Here is a 12,625-nt window from a genome sequence, read left to right as displayed (position 1 = left end):
TTTTTTTTTCATTTTTTTTTTAATTATATACAATCCCTTTCCCTTAGTTGTTACCTTTAACAAAAGAACATAAATAATGTAATAATCCAATATGCAACCCACAATCATATGTTAAAGTGTGTGTGTGTAAATTAAGGTTTAAGAATACATGTTAAATAAGTATATGAGCAGAATTAAGTGGTAACAATACGAGAGTTTGTAAACCTAAATATTTCATGAAGTATTATAATAGACCTTGTTAAGAATGATTACTAAGATGCGTCTCAAGAGTCATAAAAGTTCTCCTTACTCTGCCATCATAGTAACAACAATTTTGCACATGCTTTATGAAATAGAAAACACAGTTTTTTTTTTAACTACTACCCTCTCCCCCTAACTAAAATGAGACATTGTCCTCATTGTTTAAAGGTACAAAGATAGAGTATAGAAGATGTCACCTGAAATAACGAACATTGACAAACCTGAAACACACTAAAACAAATATAAGTAACAACAAAACACAATAATAAAACCAAAAGACACAAAGATTCACAAATGAAGGCTCAAATCCAATCTAAGCTTTTTACGGCTTTCCTTAGTTGACCAATTTATGCGACTCATGGAAGGATCAATTACAGGAATGAAAGATTGTAGTTGGTCAATCAATTGTTCAGCAGTAGCAGCAGAGATTATGATTTGTCGTGCAGAAGATGTTAGAAATTTCTATTCCACAGCATGATCAAGAAAAGACAACAACTTATCATAATAACCATTAACATTTAAAAAACCTATGGGTTTATGGTGAATGTGCAGTTGGGCCTAAGAGGAAATATGAAAGATCTCTTCCTATGTGCCTAGACCACCTAGTAAAGCAATGAAGGCATCAGCATGGTTAAACATTGCATTCATTCGAGCTGACATTGTGGAGACCTGAAGTTCCTCTCCAATTATTTTTCCAATGATGTCCGCTTGTGCTAAAGCTTCGGGGACGACCCCAAAAACTTGACTACCTCCTAAAAATGCAGCTATTGACACACCTCCCATTAATCCTAGACTGCCTCCCCCATACACTAAATGAATCTTTCTCTCAGCTAGCACCTGACCAAGATGATTTGCTGATTCTAAAAAATCCTTTTTTTTCCCAGGACTAGATCTACCGAAAACACAAATACTTTTTATTTGATGACTTGAGGAACTTGTTATTTTTACACACTTCTGTATTTGTTGAATGTATGGGTTGAGTAGAAATGAAAGGAAGGAAGAGAGGATTTTATAGATGACAAATTAGAAAGGCAATCATACTACCTATATGTAGGCTAGCTAGAGTCTCACACACTCTCTCTTTATTTATTTACTTTTGAAAAAGCATGTGTATGTACAGGTAGTTGTGATTGTGGCTCACATCTTCCCTTGGTTTTATGTCCAAGAACGACTTAAACGCCCTCTATGGGTCGGGGATAGGCTTCACATCCAATTTTCTTAAAAATTGGCAAACAGGGTCTTTTTTAGTTAGATTCCCAAGACTAAGTCGATCATGTTCTTTATGAAATAGTAGCCATAAATCATGAATTGCATGATGCACATCTCCACTAGGATGCGTCTCAAGAGTAATAGAAGATTATCTAAAGACTCCTTACTCAGGCCATCCTTAATGAATTGTATTTTATCTTCACGGTTTATAGACACCATTCCTAAAGAATGACATTGTGTATTGCAAGTCCATATAGCACATCGATGACAGACTTCCAGTTGTTTTGCATGACGTTTCTTTGCAAAAGTGCTTTTACCTGTTCCAGACATGTGTGAAATGAAGGAGTTAGAGGACTCACCTGATAATCGGACCTTTGCTTCAATCAACCAGCGAATATCTTCAGGAATTCCATGATTCATTAACAATCTCAATCTTGCAGGAATTCCATGATTCATTAAAACCAACGAATATCTTCAGGAATTCCATGATTCATTAACAATCTCAATCTTGCACATCTAGCACGATAAATTTTTGTAATCGCATTCTGAGGCAGAGCGGGAATTTTTTGTAATTTTTCAAGATTAGTGTCCATTTTCAAATGAGAATTGGAAGAGAGATTCAAAGAATTGCACAAATATATACACAGATATCAGTTATTATGGGAAACTGAAAGGACTGACTTAAGTCACGGAGTACCGTTGTCCGCCATTTGACTGGGGTGAGAGAAACTAGCAAAAATCACTCAAAAAAAATAATCAATCTTTATATACAAGATCACCCAATTCAATAGAGTCATGTTCAACTGAAAAATTGTCAAAGTAAACTTTCAGACGATGTCCATTTACCTTGAAAACATTGTCATTCTTTGGATTCTTGATGTCGTAGGCCCCATATGGATACACATGTTTCACAACAAAATGACCGCTCCATCTTGATCTTAATTTTCTAGGAAATAAATGCAGTCGAGAATTATAAAGCAAGACTTTTTGACCAACATTGAATGTTTTTCTCAGTATTTTCTTGTCATAAAACTCTTTAATTCTTGCTTTATGAATTCTTGAATTTTCATATGCATCATTTCTTATTTCCTCAAGTTCATTTATTTGTAATTTTCACAGTTGACTAGCATCATCCAGATTTGAATTGAAAGCTTTAATAGCCCAATAAGCTTTATGTTCAAGTTCCATAGGCAAGTGACAAGGTTTTTCATAGACTAGTCTATAAGGTGACATACCTAATGATGTTTTATAAGCAGTTCGATAAGCCTAAAGTGCATCATTAAGTCTTAAAGACCAGTCTTTGCTATTAGGGTTCACTGTTTTCTCCAAAATATGTTTGATCTCCCTATTAGCAAGCTCTATTTGTGCACTTGTTTAAGGGTGATAAGGGGTGGCAACTTTGTGTGTGATTCCATATTTCTTCATTAAAGACTCAAATGGCTTGTTGCAGAAATGTGTTCCACCGTCACTTATTATGGCTCGAGGGACTCCAAATCGACTCAAAATATTTTCTTTCAAAAACTTTATCACTGTTTTGTGATCATTGTTTCGACTTGGAATTGCCTCTATCCATTTTGAAACATAATCTACTGCGACTAATATGTATAAGAAACCAAATGATGGAGGGAATGGACCCATGAAATCTATACCCCAGTGGTCAAAGATCTCAACGACAATAATAGGATTTAAAGGCATCATGTGACGTTTTGAAATAGATCCCAACTTTTGACAATTTTCACAAGACTTGCAGAATGCATGTGAGTCTTTAAACATGGTGGGCCAATAAAATCCACTTTGTAAGATTTTTGCAGTTGTCTTTCTTGATGAGAAATGGCCCCCACATGCTTTAGAATGACAAAGTTTAATGACACTACTTACCTCATTGTCGGGAATGAATCTTTAAAATATTTGATCAGGACAATATTTGAATAAGTTAGGGTCATCACAATAAAAGTTCTTCACTTTGTTCAAAAACTTTTCTTTGTCTTGGGTACTCCAATCAGCTGGCAAATCTCCTAAAGCAAGAAAATTGATATTTTTATCATACCAAGGCATTGGACTAAGAGAAAGTAAGGATTCGTTAGGAAAGTAATCATCGATTGGTGTGATGTGAGATGTCGAATTTGTTGTCACTTTTGACAAAAGATCCGTGTCAACATTTTCGGTGCGTTTTTTATCTGTGATTTCTTCCTCAAAATAAATCATTTGCAAATCTTCAAATTCATCCAACTCATTTTTACTTAAAGTAGATTCAAGTTGATCATAAACTAATTCGTCAATATGATCTACTTCTTGTAAATTATTATCATCTCTAGGTTGCTTGCAAATGTTGAAAATATTCATCTCCAATGTCATGTTTCCAAATGATAAATTCATCAGTCCATTCCTACAATTAATCAATGCGTTAGAAGTTGTAAGAAATGGACGTCCTAAAATAACAGGAAATGAATTACATGCTTCAAACGGTTTTGTGTCCAAGACAATAAAATCCACAGGATAAATAAATTTATCGACTTGTACTAACACATGTTTAATTATTCCTCTAGGCACTTTTACAGATCTATCGGCAAGTAAAAGAGATATAGAAGTTGGTTTTAACTCACCTAGATTGAGACTGTGAAAAAATGAATATGGAAGTAAATTCACACTAGCACCGAGATCAAGTAAGGTTCTTTCAATTTTATGGTCTCCAATAAAGCAAGAAATTGTAGGACAACCAGGGTCTTTATATTTCAAAGCATTATTATTCTGAAGAATGGCACTTACTTGTTCGGCTAGAAAGGCTTTCTTTTTCACATTCAGTTTCCTCTTCACAGTGCATAGATCTTTCAAAAATTTAGCATAGAAAGGAATCTGTTTAATAGCATCCAGCAAAGGTATATTGATTCTTACCTATTTGAAAGTTCAAACATTTCAGAGTTATGATTGACTTTCCTTTGTTTGGTCATGGCTTGAGGAAATGGAAGTGTTGGCGGAGAATCAGTCTTTTCTTTGCAATTTTCAGATTCAACCCCTTCCTTACTCTTAGAGATTGACTCATCATCTTTCTCATAAGATTCAAGAGAGGGTTTTTCAATAACCTTACCATTGCGAAGAGTAGTGACTGATTTGACTTGATCCATGTGATGGCTTCTAGAACTACTTGCATTTGCATTGTATTGCCCCTTGGGATTTTGTTGTGGTTAAGATGAAAACTTACCTTTCTCTTGGAAACTGAGAGCAGATGTTAATTTTGCATGAGTATCTTTAAAATCTGTTATGTTTTGAGCAAGTTGAGTATTGATTGTCTCTTGCTTTTCAATGAATGCATGCAATGTTTCCTCAAGATTTCTTCTAGGAGGTGGAGCATAAGGAGATGCATATCCATGAGAATTTTGGAAATTATGGTGTGCTTGAAACAGTGATTGTGAAGTTTGTGCATTGTTGTTCTCACTCTTCCAACTAAAATTTGGGTGATTTCTCCAACCAGGGTTGTATGTTTGTGAGTATGGGTTGTGGTTGGCCCTTTGGAAACTGTTTAAAGCATGGGCTTGTTCATAGAGACATTCCTTAAAAGAAGGCAAGGTTGGACAATCGTTGGTTGAGTGTTCATTTGTTTCATAGATTTGACACACAATGTTTTCAACAGATTTTAATTGACCACTTTTTTTTTTAATTCTAGTGCCTCGACTTTTCTAGCTAAAGATGCAAACTTGGCTTGGAGGTCATGATCTTCCCTAAGGTTGTACATACCTCCACTAGATGTATGAGGTTGAGTTTTACTCGGTGCCTCATAAGTACCCGCAGTGTCCTAATTTTGAGCATTTTCAGGTAACAAGTCTAAGTACTCCATTGCTTCATCAGGGTCTTAATCTTCAAAAGTTCCACTGCACATCAATTCAACCATTTGCCTATCTCTAGGTGTTAACCCTTTATAAAAATGTGAAACCAATCTCCATGTTACAAAACCATGATGAGGGCAAGCACTAAGCAAGTCTCGATACCTATCCCATCATTGGTAAAATGTTTCTCCTGGTTTTTGAGTGAAAGTGGTGATTTGTCTTTTGAAAGAGTTTGTTCTATGAGATGGGAAAAACTGAGTTTGTTCTATGAGATTTGAGTGAAAGTGGTGATTTGTCTTTTGAAAGAGTTTGTTCTATGAGAAGGAAAAAATTTCTTTAAAAACTGTTGTTGCAATTTATCCCAAGCATGAATGGATCCTGACCTAATATTTTGTAGCCATGTTTTAGCTTTATCTTTTAATGAAAAAGGAAAAAGCTTTAATCTGATGGTGTTCATGTTACAATTTAAATTATTATATGTGTTGCAGACCTCCTCGAATTCCCTTAAATGCAAGTATGGATTTTCCAATTCTAAGCCATGAAAAGAAGGTAAAAGTTGAATAATACCTGGTTTAAAATTAAAATGAGATGCATCGGGAGGAAAAACTATGCATGATGGTGAACTTGTTCTTGTGGGATTCATGTGGTCTCTAAGTGTTCTAACACGGTTATTCTCATTATTATCATTATGAAGTGATTAATTATCTTCTTCGGCCATATTTTCTAAAAATGATGAGGATACCCTACAAAGTCTACCACTTGATGTACGTGACCACACTCTCATGCACATGTAGGAATAGCATAAAAGAAAAAAGAAAACAAAATAAGAAGAAACAAGAGAAAAGAAACAAAGTTATATACAATAAAAGTGAAAAGAGAAAATAAAATAAATATTATAATTTATACAAAACTTACCTCCCCGGCAACGGCGCCAAAAACTTGACATGACTAAAAGATTGATGTCTTCTCCCAAGTGAAGGAGTGTCGAAGTAATAAATAACCCGGTAAGACCGGGGTCGAACCACAGGGAGGTTAATTATACAAATTATAAATAACAATAACAACAACAACAATAATAATAGTAATAACAACAAGAACAATAATAATAGTAGTAGTAGTAGTAGTAGTAATAAAGAAAAAGAACAAGAAGAAGATGAAGATGAGAACTTTGAGATGAAATATTAACGTAAAGATTTAACAACGATAACAATAAATGTCAAGGTTAGAGGATCCACTAATGGATGTCAAACAAGTATAGTATAAACTTTTATTAGTCAATTGGAAACCACACACAAAGGAGGTTCCAATCAAATGATAGATTGTTAACATGATTACATTAGTCATCTTATTCGATTAATGCTAATACTTGTAAATCTCGTCAAGCATTCATGATTATAACTTATGTTAACAACAAATCAAGTTCCTTTCATAGCTCAGGTCTCGATTATACAATACAGTATGGGCTATGAAAGTGCCAAGCATTTGTTGTACTAAGTGTTATACAACATAAATCAAGATTAGTCATTAACAAGCAAAGTATTAAAGAGTGAGCAAGATAACAAATATAAAACATGTGAGTATCAAACATTAAAGTCCATATTAAGTTTATACTATACTTATTCTTACACCATTAGTGTAACCTTTTCACCTTGACATAATAAACTTAGCTAGACATAATGAAAGAAAGAAAAATAAATAAACAAAATAAGAACATGAATAAGATTAAAGTTAACTAAGTAAATGCAAGGAAATGAAAGGCATAAACTTGATATTAATGAAAGCAAAGCATAAAGATTACAAAAAATACAAAGAGAGAAAGCAAGAGTATGATCTTGATATGAACACCAAGATGCCTAAATGCATGGCAAATGCCTCCTTTTATAGGCCAAAATTGGGAACTATTGATTTGATGACTAATTGATGAGTGGGTGGTCAACTCTTGACTTGGTGACAATCCTTATCTTCTTTTGTCTGCCCAAAACGTCATTGATAACGTCAAAATTGGAGCCACTCGAAAACATGAAAGTTGTAGGCAATTGTCTCATCTTTCTTGTATAAAAAAGTCAGCTCATTTGGACTTCTAAAACTCCAGATATGGCCAAAATACTGAACAGTGCTCGGGCTGGAGGACAGATTCGGGCTTCTTTGTTGTTGCAACAATTTGGACTTGAAAATGGTCTTTTTAGATATTGGGCCTTTTGGATTGCACCAACATCTCTTTTCTAAGTTTGGCCATCTCTTTCTCCTTTCAATTTCAGTTCTTAAATTCATCAATCAATCCTTTCATTTATGTGATAGGCCTGCATTTAAAATGAACATTTACCACAAATTAAAGGTATCTTATATTATTAGATATATTATTATAAAACACGCTTTAGTTAAGGAGTTATTGATACTTCAAGTGCAAAACGATGAAATAAAACCTTGATAAAAATGCACTTGTAAGTACTAATCAGTTATCCACCTAGGATGATATTATCCGAAGCTAATAGTCTCGATTATCCATTTAGGATGCCACTAGTCGTAGTTAATCATATGTTCATCTTGGTCATCCACCTAGGATGCTATTAGTCGAAGCTAGTAATTTATCATCCCGATTATCCATTTAGGATGCTATTAGTCGTAATTAATCATTTGTTTATCTCGGTCATCCACTTAGGATGCTATTAGCCGAAGCTAGTAATTTATGCACTCGATTATCCATTTAGGATGCTATTTTTTGAAGTTAATCATTTATTCATTCTGATAATTCATCTAGGGTGCCATTACTATAGCTAATCCTTTATGCATCCCGATTATCCATTTAAGATGTCATTAGTCATAGTTAGTCATTTGTTCATCTCGGTTATCCACCTAGGATGCTATTAGCTAAAGCTAGTAATTTATGCACTTGATTATCCATTTAGGATGCTATTTTTTAAAGGTAATCATTTATTCATTCTGGTAATTCATCTAGGGTGCCATTACTATAACTAATCCTTTATTCATCTCAAGTATCCATTTAGGATGCCATTTACCAAAGCTAATCATTTATTCATTCTGGTAATTCATCTATGGTGCCATTACCGTAGCTAATCCTTTATTCATCTCGAATATCCATTTAGGATACCATTTACTAAAGCTAATCATTTATTCATTCTAGTAATTCATCTATGGTGCCATTAATATAGCTAATCATTTATTCATCTCGATTATCCATTTAGGATGCCATTTGTCGAAGCTAATCAATCATCTAGCTTGGTCATCTATTCAGATGCCATTAGCCGAAGCTAATCTTTGTTCATCCTGGTCATCCGCTTTGGATGCCATTAGTCGGAGCTAATTAATCATTTACCCCAGTCATCCATTTGTATGCCATTAGCTAAAGCTAATAAATCATTTATCTCAGTCATCCATTCGGATGTTATTAGCCGAAGCTAATCTTTGTTCATCCCAGTCATCTACTTTCGATACCATTAGTCAGAGCTAATCAATCATTTACCCCGGTCATCCATTCGGATGCCATTAGCCAAAGCTAATCAATCATTTGTTGCGGTCATCCATTTGGATGCCATTAGCCAGAACTAATCAATCATTTGCCCTGGTCATCCATTTGGATGCCATTGGCCAAAACTAATCAATCATCTATCTCAGTCATTCATTCAGATGCCATTAGTCAAAACTAATCTTTGATCATCTCGGTCATCCATTAGAATGCCATTAGCCAAAACTAATCAATCATTTGTCCTAGTCATCCATTCAGATGTCATTAGCTGGAGCTAATCAATTATTTGTCCGGGTCATCTATTCGGATGCCATTAGCTAAAGCTAATCATTATCTCATCAAACAATTCATGACAATTTGACATTCCTTGCAACATAATAGTAGACCCTTCGTGTTACTAGTACCACCATTTCCTAACAGTTTATAATTCAGTAACAAGATGATATATCCTTTGTAATGTAGAACCAAGCATTTTATAAAGGTTTAACATTTAGTATAACATAACAATACCCTTTGTATCACCCATCCAACTATTCATGATAGTTAAAGTTCAATGCAACACAATAATAAATCCCTGTAATACTCACACCACCAATCGTGGTAATTAACCACCAATACAATACAACAATATATCTTTCGTAACAATTATACAATCATTCATCACCATTACATTCAATAAAAATACAACAGTAGATCCTTGGTAATACATTCATCATAATTACATTCAATATAATAAAATAGTAGATCCTTCGTAATACTTATACAATCATTTATGACCATTCATCTCATATATGGTTTAGTATTCATCACAACTTAATAAGATATTCACCTCAAATGGGTCATTTTAGAACTCTAACATTTTCACCATTGGTTCAACATTCATCAAGAACTTGTTTGACATTTCGTAGTCATTTCAAAATCATCAAGAATTTAATCCAACTCTTCGTCGTCGTTTCCTCTATCAACAAGGATTTAAATAAAATATCATCATAAGTGAATCATTTCAAAACATAAACATCAAAACAGAAAAAAGTTGGAAACCACCTACCTGCTCCCTTGTGGTCTATCCTTGTCCTGACGATAGTCTAATGCCAGCCATAACACCTAACTCACTAATGGCCACAATCAATTCATTTGTATCTTCAATTCACATTCATCACCGCACTTATTTCAAGAGTTCAAATGTTTACATTCAAGTGTTCCACATTTTACACCATCATACCATGAAATTGTTACAAGCATTTAAGTAATTTATGCCTAGAAGGCCTATTGTAGAAATTGGCAGCAAAAACTGGTTTGCTGTAGCTAATAAGTTTTGCGGCGGTGAATGCTACTTCACTGCAGATAATTCAATTTTAGAAGTGAATCACAGATTGTTGCAGCCCACTAAACTTTGGCAGCAAATGCTACTTTGCTGCAGGCAACTCAGTTTCGGCAGTGAATCACAATTTCGCTGCAAGACACACAATTCGGCAGCGAATACTAATTTGTTATAGGAAACTCAATTTCGACAGCAAATTACAAATTCTCAACAACCACCTCAACTTTGTCAGTGACTCCTAAATTCGTGCAAAACACACACTTCGATAGCGAATGCTAATTCCCTGCAAATAACTTGATTTTGGTAGTGAATCACAAATTCGCTGTAGAACACACATTTCGGTAGCGAATGCTAATTCGCTGCAAACAACTAAATATTGGTATCGACTCCTAAATTTGCTGCAAAACACATATTTCAACAGTGAATGCTAATTCGCTACAGACAACTCATTTTTGATAGTGAATCACAAATTCGCAGTAGCCAACTAATTAGTAGTTAAAAGTGCATTTTTATCAAGGTTTTATATCATCATTTTGCACTTGAAGTATCAATAAGTCTTTAACTAAAACATGTTTTATAATAACATATCTAATAATATAAGATACATTTAATTTATAGTAAATGTTCATTTTAAATGCAGGCCTATCACATAAATGAAAGGATTGATTGATAAATTTAAGAACTAAAATTGAGAGGACAAAGAGATGGCCAAACTTAGAAAAGAGATGTTGATGCAGTCCATACTAGAACACTGTTCGGTAATTAGGGTATATCTGGAGCTGTAGATTTCAAATTTATGTCTACTTTATATGGATGAAAAGGTAAGATATAGGCCTACAACTTTCATGGAGCCTAAGATTTAAAAAGGTCATTTTCAAGTCTAAATAGTAGCAACAACAAAAAAGTTTGAATCTATCTTACAGCTCGCGCACTATTCAATATTTGACCTATATCTGGAGTACTAGAAGTTTAAATAACCTCCATTTTTTTTCTGGAAAGTTGAGACAATTTCCTATAACTTTCATGTTTTCAAATGGTTTCAATTCTGACGTTATTAATGACGTTTTGAGTAGACAAGAAAAGATAAGGATTGTCACCAAGTCAAGAGTTGGCCACCCACTCATTAGTTAGTCATCAAATCAATAGTTCCCAATTTTGGCCTATAAAAAGAGCCATTTGCTATGCATTTAGACATCTTGGTTTCTAGATTAAGATCATGACTTTCTCTTTTTGTATTTTTTGTATTGCTTATGTTTTGCTTTCATTAATATCAAGTTTATGCCCATCATTTCCTTTCCTTTACTTAACTTTTATCTTATTTATATTCTTATTTTATTTATTTATTTCTCTTTCTTTCATTATGTTTAGCTAAGTTTATTATGTCAAGGTGAAAAGGTTATACTAATGGTGTAAGAATTAGTATAATATAAACTGAAGATGGACTTTAATGATTAATACTAACATGTTTTGTATTTGGTATCTTGTTCACTCTTTAATACTTTGCTTGTTAAATGACTAATCTTGATTTATGTTGTATAACACTTGGTACAACAAATGCTTGACACTTTCATAGCCCATAATGTATGGTAAAACCGACACCTGAGCTATGAAAGGAACTTGATTTGTTGTTAACATAACTTATAATCATGAATGCTTGACGAGATTTACAAGTATTAGCATTAATTGAATAAGATGACTAATGTAATCATGTTAACAATATATAATCTGATTGGAACCTCCTTTGTGTGTGGTTTCCAATTCAATATTAACAATTTATAATCTGATTGGAACCTTCTTTGTGTGTGGTTTCCAATTGAGTAATAAGAGTTTATACTATACTTGTTTAGCATGCCATTAGTGGATCATATAACCTTGACATTTATTATTATCATTGTTTAATCCTTACGTTAATCTTCTATCTCAAAGTTCTCATCAACTTCTTCTTCTTTTTCTTCTTCTATTATTATTGTTGTTGTTGTTGTTGTATTATTGTTATCTATAATTTATACAATTAACCTCGTTGTGGTTCAACCTCAGTCTTGCCGAGTTATTTATTCTTTTGACACTTCTACACTTGGGAGAAGACATCAATCTTTTGGTCGTGTCAAGTTTTTGGCGTCATTGCTGGAGAGGTTAGTTCTTGCATAAATTATAATATTTATTTTATTTTCTCTTTTTACTTTTCTTGTATATAACTTTGTTTTTTTTTTCCTTCTTGTTTCTTCTTTTTTTGCTTTCTTCTTCATAACGAGAATAATAAGAATAACCGTGTTAAAACACCTAGAGACCACATGAATCCCACAAGAACAAGTGTACCATTATGCATAGTTTTTCCTCCTGATGCATCTCATTTTAATTTTAAGCTAGACATATTCAACTTTTACCTTCTTTTCATGGCTTAGATTTAGAAAATCCATACTTGCATTTAAGGGAACTTGAGGAGGTCTGGAACACCTATAATGACTCAAATTATAACATGAACACCATCAGATTAAAAGCTTTTTCCTTTTTCATTAAAAGATAAAGCTAAAACATGGCTATAAAATTTGA

This window comes from Populus euphratica, unplaced genomic scaffold, assembly GCF_000495115.2.
Source record: "Populus euphratica unplaced genomic scaffold, PopEup_1.0 scaffold798.1, whole genome shotgun sequence".
NCBI classification, from domain to species: domain Eukaryota; kingdom Viridiplantae; phylum Streptophyta; class Magnoliopsida; order Malpighiales; family Salicaceae; genus Populus; species Populus euphratica.
Note: the sequence above shows the minus strand (reverse complement) of the source record.